The sequence below is a fragment of the Pantherophis guttatus genome, chromosome 2, assembly GCF_059756535.1.
Source record: "Pantherophis guttatus breed Tessera chromosome 2, ASM5975653v1, whole genome shotgun sequence".
NCBI lineage: Eukaryota > Metazoa > Chordata > Lepidosauria > Squamata > Colubridae > Pantherophis > Pantherophis guttatus.
In genome coordinates, this window is record NC_142064.1 from 125,187,511 (window position 1) to 125,200,622 (window position 13,112).

Genomic DNA, 13,112 nt, shown 5'->3' on the forward strand with positions numbered 1-13,112 from the left:
GAAGAAACAATCCAATATATTGTTCCCAAACACTCGCTTTTAATTCAATCATGAGGTAAGAGAGCAAAGGTGATGCATAGCTCTTTAGGATTATGTCCGTAAATGATTTAATTCTCAAGCAAAGTATTTGTGGAAAACACCTTAAACTTGAACATTCATGTAAAGGTATCAACTGCAAGGGATTCTTCTGGGATTTGTACCTGAAAATGAATTTACTATAAAATATATCATTGTTCCAATTGGTGTTCAGTTATATTGCATAAAATATGATAATGAAAAAATTATAAGCATCATAAGATAGGGAATTTCTCTTTGGGTGAGAGTGATTGAAAGAGAGTGATTCTATTCTCTAGGGGGAGAACCTTCTCTGTGGGGTCACCTACTATCTGGAATGAGCTCCCCCCGGAGATACGGAGGATCCCGGATCTGTGCACCTTCTGCCGCGCTCTCAAGACCTTTTTATTCCACCAGGCGGGCCTGGCCTAATCTTTTCCCTTTTTCTTTTTAATATGAAAATTTTAATCTGTTTTTAAATGATTGGGGTGTTTTAAATTTTTCTGGGCCAAATTGTTTAATTCGGTTTTATTCTGTTTTTAAATTTTGTATTTATGTATTTTATCGTTTGGCTGTTCACCGCCCTGAGTCCTTCGGGAGTAGGGCGGTATATAAATCAAATAAAGATAAAGATACAACGGCAGTGAAATCTAAGGCTAAAATTGTATGAGTATGTTTCCCCCCCCCCTGCAAAATCTGTAAATTTGGAAATACAGAGGCAGTTACTCTCTTTAAATCTCTCTTGACTAGGTCTGCAATTTCTTCTTCTTCTTCTTTTTTGAAGAACATTTTTTTTGGCCAGAAGAAATAAAATTGAATCAATGTTTATTAGTAACATATTTCTTTGGTGGTCTTATTAATCAATAGATTTGGTAATTTTGCAAAATTTTTGACCAAGAACTAACAGTGGAAAGAATTATATATTGCAGGTGAGAATGCCTTTATTACATATTGATTTCAGGGTTTTTTGGCCAGGGGGATGAAATATAGAAGAGAGAAAGAAAGAGATGAATTCCTTTTCTGAGGCTATCATATAATTTCCTTATTTATTTAGAATGATTGATGTAGAAAACCTTACTTTAAGGGGTTTACAATCCAAATAGATACAGGAAGTGATAGGTGAAGTAGGAAAATAAAGATATTGAATACACAGGTGGAAAGTAGATTATATTTCTTGTGGTTTAAGATACTAACGTACGTTCTGTACTATAAGATGCAAGATCTGCAGGGATAGTCCAAAGATTTCTTGAGAAACAAAAATTTTAAGGAAGGATTTAAAGGAAGTAATGCAGTTAATTGCATAATGATGTTTAAGGAGCCAACGGAAAATGGAGAGATTTCAAAAAGCAGGTCTTTTTAAAGCTACATACAGGTGGCAAGAAGAGAAGTTTGAATATAAGAAAAGACTTAAAGCATTGGCTAATCTTAAAGGTTCACTACAGTTTGTCCTGATTAGTAACTGAATGGAAAACCCAAGGAAATTCCAGGGCTAGAGGGTAGTTGAGAAAGGAAGAAAGATGTGTACATATACCTACACTTACACCCACACACTAGAAGAAGACAGGGGAAACACAATTGTGTCCATGTAATCTCCAGGAATTGAAATCAACAGGAAGAAAAGTTGGTTGTTTTTAAAAATGAAGAGTTTAAAATGGATGAGGTCATGCGGAGTTGGAAGGGAAGGAGATAAAGCTTGTAAGAAATCCAAAGCAGACAAGCAGCTAAAATGGGCATTTCAGGAGAACAGTCATGTGAGGACAAAAGCTGGATCATTCAGCAGCACCAACTGGATGGAAGTGAGCGAGACAATGAAGGTGAAACACAGAAAGAAAAGAAAGAAAAGAGAAAAAAGGAAAAGAAGAAAGAAAAAAATAAGTATCGGGTATGAAGAATTTCATTGAAAGGAAAAGGAAGAATATATTTATAATGCTATAAACTGGGTGCACATCCTATCCCTGTTCCCCTCTGTGAACTCCTAAAATCTTGGAGCTAAGTCCCAACCCCAACAGTTGGTTTCAGATTGTAATTTTAAATGTGACAGAAGGAGGAAATAATTAAATGCAGAAGGAGTGATCATAGTGAGTGTATTTGATCAATTTAATTTTAATCACATTTAAACTGAAACAAGTGCAGGTTTTGAGCTTGGTTCCACCTATTTTGGGAATGCAGCTGGCATGATGCTCAAAGATCTACTCCTGGTGGAATTGAAGAAGCATCGGGTTTTGCTAATGGGCTTAACTGAAAGGCAAAAAGACAAAAAGGAAAACTCCAACCTTGTGCCTGATCAAAAAGGCCGAGAGTGACTTTGTGGATGAAAAGAAGAATGAATGTGGAAAGGGAGCGTCATGATGAAGAATCTTGGAAATAGGGGGTGGGAGATGATGAAGCACTGAAACAAAGCGCCTACTGTACAATATTGGGGTTGTAAGATTGGGTGGAAGGTGAATTATCTTCTTTGATAGAGTCATATGCTTTCCGCTGATTCTGGAAAACTGTAGAAAGACTTCTCCAGGGACAACTTTCTAGGAAAACAATGAAGGACGAAAGTTCCCAATACAATGAAGACAAGAAGTGCAAGAACGTCCTTATATTGGATGACTGAAAAAGCATCTAGAAAGGTAGAAAGAAATGAACGATAGACCAAGATTAATAGTTATTCTATGGTACTGTGTAGAAGGAGATGATGGGATTGAGTGGTAGAATGTTGATGCTTCTTTGTGCAGCTCTTTTGTCTTCTTCTCCACTCTTAATTACTGCCTGACATTTATCATCTGTTAAAATAAATATATGTTGGCAGAAATGAATGGGTATATTCCCTCAATGCTATATTTATATTCGTAGTGGTGTTATTAGACACAAGTTAATATGTTCTTTAAAAAAGAATCTTGTATGATCTTTAATTGAGTAGGAATCTAAGCCCAACAGCTTTAATATTGTCTAATCTGCATTGCCACAACTTGATTCTCTTAAGGACTATCAATGCTAGCCATTCAACTTTTGATTAAAAGCCTCTGATGTAGGAGCATCCATCACTTTATAAGCCTGAGTTCAGGGATATATGGACAGAGAGAGATCCTTTAATACCTTACAAAGCAGTTATGAGGTAAGCCTTGGTAGGAAGGAATAATAGTATACTTGCCAAATAAGGTGGATTTGTAGCAGCCTTTCGGAGGGCCCAAGAAATCCTGTGTTTCTTTCCATGCTCATTTGAACATTGACGCACAAGAATTGCATACTGTTGTAACGACTGACCTCTACTGGCCAATGTATTCTCCTGCAAATGTGCAAAGGGTTACTGTACCATTTCTTGTCTCCAAGGGGCTTTTTCAAAGGGCGATTAGACTATTTTTTTTCCCTTGAGGAACACGCTTTGCTTCTCATCCAAGAAGCTTCTTCAGGCCTGACTGGATGGTGGGGAGGAACAGAAGGATTATATTCTTTTGCAGTCATCTGGAGAACATAATCCATGCCCCCTCTCCCAATCCATTCAGAGCAGAAGAAGCTTCTTGGATAAGAAGTGAAACGTCTTCCTCAAGGAAAAAACGAAGTCCAGTTGTCTTTTGAAAACACATTTTGGAGGCAACCATGACCTGGATGACTGAGAATCTCCATAGACACGTACCATTTCTTGTCAGTGCAGCTGCTTCAGAATCATTGGAGTGAGGAATTATATCATGATTTATGATCACTGCTGAGGCTAACTCTACCAAGTCTCCGTACACTTTGTAGGCTCACTTTGGAAGAGCAACTTCACCTCCATTTAATAACTAGTTGCTTTTCTTTATAACTGAGAATGAATTTAATTTAAACCCTTGTTCATATCATTGTTTCATTGCATTACATTGGAAATAGATTTATACTGTACATGAGTTGAATCAGATTGGTGATGCATAATTTCACATCGATGCTTCACTTCAAAGTCGGTCACTTAGCAGCTAGTGTTCTTTTTGGTCACTCTGTGAACTCAAGAGTCTTGGGAGTACAGTGGTCTAAAGCACCCTGTTATTAAGACCAGCTGCCTGCAATTACTGCAGGTTCGAATCTCGCCAGGCTCATGGTTGACTCAACCTTCCATCCTTTCTAAGGTAGGTAAATTGAGGACCCAGTTGTGGGGGCAATAAGCTGACTTTGTATAAATATACAAAAGGATGAAGGCTATTGCTTAGCGCATTGTAAGATGCCCTGAGTCTCCGGAGAAGGGCGGCATATAAATCAAATAAAAAAAAAAAAAAGAGTAAGTGTAATCTTTTTCCTTTCCTTTTTTTTTTTTCCTTTGTTTTTGTTTTGTTCAGTGCTGATTCTGGCAACTGCCTGCACTACTCCCTGCAATATTTTGCCAAGGTTTTTTTGGAACTGATTTACCCTTGCCTGCTTCCTAAGACCGAGAGAAAGCAACTGGCTCAAGATCATGCAGTTGGCTTTATTTCTAGCCTGATGCCTTAATTACTACACCAAAGTGGCTCTCCCTTTTTCCCCATAAAGATTGTGTAATAAATCTACAAGCGTCATGATGAATTTGTCAGGGCTGACCAATTGACTTTATAGATAATTCAGGCTGCAGTGCTTTGCATATGGACTTGAGTGTAAGTCCTATATACCCTTGCAATTCCTATTCACAAATGTCTTGAATACTGCAGTATTGCAAACACAGTATGGTTGATGCTGCCATAAACCGTGTTTGCAATATTTTTCAAGCCAAGTACGAATGCAAAAACGCAGCTATTTAAAGAAAATGTAATAAAATGATATGTACGTAGATTAAAACAACACATTTAAAAGACATACATTTGCAAAATGAGTGCAGAATTTAAAAAATAATAACTCAACAAAATGTACTTAATATTATCACTGAGATTTCAAATAGCCTTTTGGTGAAATAACAGGCTGCTGCACAGGCCTGGGAAGAAATACCCTTAAGGTTGGTTAAATGAAAAATTCGGAAATAAAAATTGACAGAGTTGCCTATCTCTCACTGCAGCTATTAAATTACAATTAAGTAATATATTAGGTTACAATTAAGAATACAATTTAACTGAGATTAAAAGATTCATATGGTAAAAATGATTCTGAGAGGAGTAATTAATGGAGCATGGATAGAAAAAAAAAACCAAGTGAAAATTAGGGTAAATCTACTTTTTACTAATATAGAAAAGAAGAAAGAATGAAAATATTGTGTTGTGATATTTTATTTTCAGACTTATATACTACTTCTATAGAATTCTAACAATGCACATCTTTCATACCTCTTTTTTGCAACTAAGCATATAGTGTTCATAATAACAACATAATATAGCACATGATGCAAAAGCCAGTTTAATGCCAGAGTTTAGTATCAATAATTCAATTAACCACTCAAATTACAAGACGGAACAGTTCACAAGATTTCTACTCTTACCATCTGCTTAAAAAAAAAAAAAACAGTCTTTGGTGATCTGTCATTCAAAGGATAGATTTTAAAGCTATTTTGATTATTTACCTTTTATATACTTCCCAGGCAGTGTCAAGAATTGAGCTTAATCTGCTGGATGCAAGACCTGTACTTGACCCTTATACTTTTTTAAACAAAATTGATTATGTGCCATACTTTATTTCTCATGACAAAACGTTGTGGCCTTTGTGAGAAGAATGGAGGAGATATGGTTCTGAGGCAAGCGGAAGGATGGATGCTTCCTTTTAAAAACTGGATTTCTGGAAGAATTTCTGGAAACAGAGAAAGGGAAGGGTATATATATATTTCTTTCTCTTATTTATTTATTACATTGATATCCCAACTTTCCTCTACAATCTCAAGATGATATACATACTTTATTTTCTTCCATTATGCTCTACCCCAACTGTCTTGTAGGTTGGTCTGAACTGAAAAAAAAATGGCCAAGTAATTCCATTCATTTCTGTGGTCAAGTGCAGATTTGAATCCAGATTGCTCCATGTAGAGCAGGGGTGTCAAACCTGCACTAGGGTTGTGTTTGACCTCGTGGGGGGGGGGGCAGCGGAGTGGGCATGGCCAGGGTGGGCGTGGCCAACTCGACATCACTCGTGTCTGGGTGCTTGTGGTGGCCCGAGTGCTCTACCAGCGAAAATGGGCTCCCAAGCTCCATTTCCAGCTGCGATGGCCTCCTGCAACCCTCTGCCAGCAAAACAGAGCCCTCCCGAGTTCCGTTTTCACTGGCAGAGGCACTGTGGGCCAGCCCTTCGCTGTTTCCAGGGCAGTCCCATGGACCAGATCTAAGCACCCCACTGGCCAGATCTGGCTGCCAAGCCTTGAGTTTGACACCCCTGATGTAGAGAGTAAGACTGATGATCTTAATGGAGATATGCAGGAATTGTTACCTAAGCACAAGCCGCTGAAAATTATATTGATTAACATTCAGAAGCAGTCCAGGAAGATTGCTTCTTAATTCACAGAAAGAGGAGGAAGCACAACTCAATCAGGCCTGCAGAATTCTTTTATTGTAGCCAATCTCAACAAAAGTAGTTTTAGCCTTCCTGTGGAGCTGATTTCATGGTCCTGCCTACCTAATGGAGCTGAGTCCTTTGCCTCGGTCACAATGTCACGCTGATTGGCTTGCTTCCTAATTTAAAGGGAGAATGTTGGTTTATTCCCAACTGGGTGTTCTCCAGATAGCTTCAAGCTTTCCAAAACCCAGGCAGTAGGCTAATGATTATGCAGAAAGAGGAGAATTATGGGAGTAGAAGTCCGGCCCATCTGGAAGGCACCAGGTTAGAGAACTGCACACCCCCATCATCAATGTCAACGCTCAGCCCATCAATTCCTGTTCTATAAATACTGGGGCTTCTTTGGAGATGATGGGCAGCCAGACTGATCGCTCAATGTTCCCCCCCCCTTTCCTGAAAGACCCAGGTGTTCATGAGGAGGAGGGGGGAGAAATGTTCTAGTGAGCTGTTTCAAACTCTGGTTGTAATTGGTTCCAGATCCCAGCTGGCTGTTGCAGCATTGCACGGCTGGGGTGTTTAACCGCAAGGCTACAGAGCCTTGGCATGTGTCCTGCTCCAGGAACTCCATCAAAGCCGAGAGACCGTCCTGGCCCTTTGGATCCAAATTCATTCCAAATGTTCCAATTATCAAGGCCTCCCACCAGCATCTTTTGGCTTCTTGGCTCCAGGACAAAAATCCGCAGATGAGGAGAAACAAACAGCCACGCCTTTCCCTGTCATCATGCCAACACAGAGGCTGAGGCCCTGCAAGCCTGTCTGGGAAGAGGCCTTTGGCCCTGGCAGCATATGCTCCTCCCCCAACAGCGGCCCCCGATTTCCATCACAGGTTTGATGGAAAAGAATGCAAAAGTTCCCAGGCCAGGATGTGTGGGGAAGAATTTGGGGGGTGGGGGGTGGGTGGGTAACAGGACAGTTAGCCAAAATGTCTCTCTCTTTTCTTCCTTTCTGTGGGAAAATGGGAAGACCTCCACCCTAGTATTTATTTATCCATTTCTTTATTAAATCAATTTATATTACAGGCCTCTTGTGAGTTTTCAATATATGTCCGTGTGTATATATATGGAAGCTTACATTGCACAAAGCAGATAGTCCTCGACTTACAACAGTTTTGTTTACTGACCGCTTGAACTTACTGGCAGCATTGAAGCTTCCGGCCTAATATAGCTTCCAAGGCTTACGATGACACTGAAAAAAGTGACTTATGTTATGACCATTTTTCACACTTATAACTGTTGCAGCATCCTCACCGTCATGTGATCAAAATTCGGCTTCTTGGCAACTGACTCATATTTATGACGGTTGCAGTGTCCCGGGGTCATGTGATCCCCTTTTGCGACATTCCGACAAGCAAAGTCAATGGGGAAACCAGATTCACTTATAACAACCGTGTTACTAATTTAACAACTGCAGTGACGAAAAGTCATAAAATGGGGCAAAAGTCACTTAATTAGATGATTTGGGCATTCATGTAGAACCCTCCCATGGTTCCCATCGATATTTCCTTCTTGTCAAAACCAGATCCATTCAAAAGGACAGGCGAAAGGGGCATAGCATCCTAAAAATCCATGTAGCATCTCTTTGGGCGAAAGGATCCAAGGAAAATATGTCTTTTCTGGCTGCTGAAACATCCTATTTTTTAGCACTCCCTTCTGCCTTTGTCTTTTTTGGGAAGCTTTTTAAAATCTTCCAGGGGCTATAAAGGGTGGTAAAAATAAGCCACCCAAGAACCAGCATATTTTTTCCTGTTTCAGTGTGATGCCTGGAATATCTAGAGTCCTTGGTTCCATCCCCCCTTTTTCTTGGTGAAGCAGTGGATGGCATGCATTCCATTATGGAAACGGAGACAGAGGAAGTGAGGTAAAATAACACTTGCATTGATAGGGCAGAATGTGACAAGAAAGGCTGCCCCACCAGAGTTTGGTTGTTTTATTGTCCGAATGGAAGGGTACCATCTACACCAGTTCAGAAGCTGCCCTGGTTTTCTTCTTTGTTTCAAGGACAGGGTTTGCAGATCTGCAGGCCCACTCAACACACTTTTGGAATAAGCTCCTTTTTTGAAATCTATTTCAAATTTTTGAGAAGCATCAGCTGGAGAACACTGCTGAATGGAGAGCTGCATGGGAAGATCCTGTCACCTGGACCATTGGTGACCATAGGATGGAACTGAAATGCGTTTAAAGACCTTGATCTTCCATCAGTTTGATTGATCTGCCTTGCTTCCTGCACTATTTCAGGCATTTTATGCCTGTGCATTCTAAATTTTCTGGCTCCAGACTTGTCCTTCATGAATTCCAAAATTTCAGAGAATGGCTCCAGTTTTGTGCTGGTGTCACCACAAACCTTTTCTTGCTTGAGGTGTGGCTGAATTAGACCTAAACCTCCAATTGGTCAGAAACATGAGAACTATTCCATGTACATAGGAATGCCTTTCTAAACTAGTAAATGTGTCCTTCGTTACTCTTACATCAATCAAGGCATGATTTCATGGGCTACAATTGATTTAATCTGTGGCTATAAAATCATTTGAATCATGGTACTTAATAGATCATTTGCATTTCAAGGAACAACTTAAACAATAGATTGGGACTTTGGCTATGAAACACTCACCGTTCTCTCTCACACTTTTGTATAATTTGTTTCCCGCCTCTGGAAATCCAGAATATTTACATTCATCTTCATTACATTTCTTTCCAAGCATCGAGAACTTCTTCCATTTGACTATCTGCACTATTGTACCAAAATTTTTTAAGAATTGGGGGGGGGGGGGGAATGAAAATCCATTACTCTTAAATACTGATCTAGAAAGAATAGTATGGAAATGGATGGCCAAGAAACAATTACTCAAGTCTCATTTTGATATCCCTCAGTTAACTTGAAATTTCTTAACCCTGATGACTCCTGCACTGTTATTTTTGTAGCACAAGCAAGAAGGAAATAGCTCTTCAAACTAGAAACACAAGAAAGGTAGTGGGTCATTATTCCACAGATCAATTTTTCTTAAATTGTAGTCCTAGGATCACTGGGAATCCCTCAAGATCCACTCAGACATCCACAAAATCAAAAATTGACAGTCTATGTTGAAAAATAATACAATCTTAAGAACCCATCCAATAATTGTGAGATGCGGTAGTGGCAGTGAATGGGTTAATTTTAATTTTCTATTATGATAAATATTGAGAAATATAACACATACAAACAAAAGCTGTTTTGGGGTCTTCTGTAATTTTTAAAAGTGGGGAAGAGGCCTGAGAGAAACAAGAAACATGGCACAGATCATTGCCGACTGGTTTAAGAGAAAGAAACTGCTGAAAAACCATCCCCCCTATTCCTTTCCTGATGTAATGTGGCTTTTGATGCTGGAAAAGGATATATATATCAGTGGTGGGTTGCTACCGGTTCGCCCCGGATCGGGCAAACTGGTAGCGGCGGTGGCAGAAGGCTCCGCCCACCTGCCCGGATGTCTCTGCGTATGCACAGAAGCGTCATGCGCACGCACCCACGAGTGAACCAGTAGCGACGGGATTTGAAACCCACTATTGATATCAGGGGTGGGTTTCACTTACCTTTGCTACCTTTGCTCACACGCGTGTCACTTCTGTGCATGCGCAGAGCATATTTGACGACGTCCGGGTGGGTGGGCGGAGCCTCCTGCCGCTGCTGCTACCGGTTTGCCAAACTGGTGCAAACCGGTAGCAACCCACCACTGACCGATATATATGTATGTATTTGATTCATATACCAGCCCATCTAACAATTCTGGGTAGCTGAACATGGCAAAACAATGCATAGTAAGAGACACAGCATCTTATAACAAACTAGGCACTGAAGTTCACCAGGATCTGGAGGTTATTCCTGAACCTGTTGACCCCTGTGTTATATTGAAAACCAGGATATTATCTAATCATTCCCGTTTAATAAAGCCCCAGATTTCAGCCTTCCCAACCCCCATCCAAACAATGAGACTAAAAACATAAGGCTAAACAACATTTCTGAAGTTGACCACAGTGAGTGGGCTGTGTATGTATGTATAGGCAGGAATGGACTTTCTACATTTTTTTAAACCAGTTTTAGTAACTTTTTTTTCCTTCAAAAATGTAAATCTTGCCTCCAAAAGCCAGAAGGATTAGAAAGAGGTCTAGGGCCCATACAACAATATTCAGGAGCTATATAAAGGTTGGGATCTCAGATTACTCATATCTGGTCTAGTGGAAATTTACATCACAGACCTATGAGAGAAGAGTGTAGAAATCTGTCAGGTTACATCTGACCTGAGACCTGACAGGCAACATACTCAAGAATTTTGAAATTATAAACATTGGGAGCACAGCATTCAGGAAGAACCACCTTTCCTTCTTGAGTATTGCCTCCACCCCACCGACGTTACTCCGCTCCCTAATTGAAGCTAGCTTAGACGTAGAGTTATATCTCTATAAGTCTACTCACCATTCTCTTGATTAGTGGTAGGCCTAGAATCACCTTGGAAATGAAGGGCAATCTGGTGGCTTCCCAGAATATCAGTTGGCTTGGCCAACAAGCAATAAAGATGGGTGTCAAAGGCCCAAAGGTTTTAGGGAAAACCAAGAACACTGAAGAACAGACACTGTCAGAGGGGGTGAGGGCAGAAGGAGAGTGTATTTTTAGGCGATGATTTCTTAGATCAGAAATCTTGTATCTGCCATCATCCTTGAGCACTCCCTTCCTGCCACACTTTTAGGGTGGGGGAAATGGAATAAGCACAAAACATTGAGAACTCTAGTGTTTTTCTGGAGCTATACAAATTGGTTAAGAATAGGTTTTCTCTTCTGGCAGAAGGTAAAGATTTCACATGTTCGAATTCTCACATTTAATTTGTTTTTGTGGCCCATGTTCCTGCTTCAGTTAAGCAGCAATGTTTTATTTAAAATGGGATAATTGCAGGCCAAGGAACCAGCTACAGACACTCCTGTGATCATCAAGAGTGACCTGGGTGCAGTGGTGAGATTCAAATAATTTAACTGGTTTTCTACCCTAATGACTGGCTGGGTGGGCGTGGCTATGGTGGGCGTGGCTAGTGTGTGTGACAGGCAGCACTCTGCCTCCTGCATCCCCCTGGGAGCAAAAACGGGCTGTGGGGGGGGGGCGCACCACACACCCCACGCCCTGTTTTGGGCCTAGTAGGCCTCCCTGCACTTAACTGGAAGCCAAAATGGGGCGCATGGGAGCTTCTGGAAGGGGCAGGGCGTGGCCAGCCAGCAATTTAACAACTGGTTTGCCTGAACTGGCCCGAACTGGCTGAATCCCACCACTGCCTGGGTGCTGATCTTATTCCCTCAGTTGCAGCAAACCATTGTATACATTCCTGATGTAGGATAAAATCAGAAACAATGGACTTCCCCCAGACAAGGGTTTACTCCTCTACCTAAAACCAATGTCAAGCAAGAAATATGGGAAGAAAAAGAGGAGTTTCCTCTGTGTTGGTTGTAGTTCCAACTTTGTACCATAAACAATTGGTGTATTTTCCGCAGGGAGAACAGGAGACAGCAAAACTTCCTTACCTCTTGGCAGCTGACGACATCACTTTGCTGCAACCTGGGAGGGAACACCCTATAGGGGAGAGAGGGAATGGTTCTGCACACATGGTGGGCAAGCATGCAGAGCTCCATTTGTGCACTCACCTGTTTTTTGTTTTTTTTAAAATTAGATTTATATGCCGCCCTTCTCCGTAGACTCAGGGCAGCTTACAATGCGTTAAGCAATAGCCTTCATACTTTTGTATATTTTATACAAAGTCAGCTTATTGCCCCCACAAACTGGGTCCTCAATTTACCTACCTTAGAAAGGATGGAAGGCTGAGTCAACCTTGAGCCTGGGGAGATTCGAACTTACAGTAATTGCAGACAGCTGGTGTTAATCACAATGCTTTTAGTCTGTTGAGCTATCCAGGCTCCTGTTGCTCTCACAACTGGGGATGCGCATGTTACTGTTATTCCATAGATAATAGCAAAGCGCACGCCTGCCAAAATGTAACATCCAGAAACATCTATCATTTAAAATTGCTGCAAGAGTGCAAAGCTATTGTGATAGCCTTTAAAAACAAAAGCAAGTGTCCCTTTCTAATAAAATATCTAAACTAAATCATAGAGAAATTTGCTCCTTTTAAAAATGACGTCCAAAGGTTTTTGACATCAGCATTTTCCAATGATGGCCTACATTTGTACAGGTAGTCCTCAATTTACAACTATTTGTTTAATGACCATTCAAAGTTATAATGGCCCTGATAAAAAAGACAATTAGTTCCCCTCACAACTCTTGCAGCATACCAAGATCATATGAACAAAATTTGGGCATTTGGCATGTATTTATGACACATGCAGCATTCTGGGGTCATTTGATCACCATCTGTGATCTTCCCAGCCAGTTTCTGCCAAGTAAAAGTAAATGGGGAAAGTCGGATTTGCTTAACGGCTTTTAGTGATTTGCTTAACAACTGCAGCAGAAAAGGTTGTAAAATTGGGTGTGACTCACTTAACAACTGCCCTAGCAACATAAAATTCTGGTCCCAATCATGGTCGTTGAGGCCTATCTATACCAGTTTACTCAACACTTTTCTCCATCATATCTGG

The 13,112-nt window shown here is 40.6% G+C and overlaps 1 long non-coding RNA gene across 1 annotated transcript in view; it reads left to right on the forward strand.

Annotated features, from left to right (window-relative positions):
- The window catches only part of LOC148115311 (uncharacterized), a 31,017-nt gene that overhangs the window by 8,032 nt on the left and 9,873 nt on the right, over positions 1-13,112 (forward strand). The gene's annotated exons all lie outside the window — the stretch shown is intronic.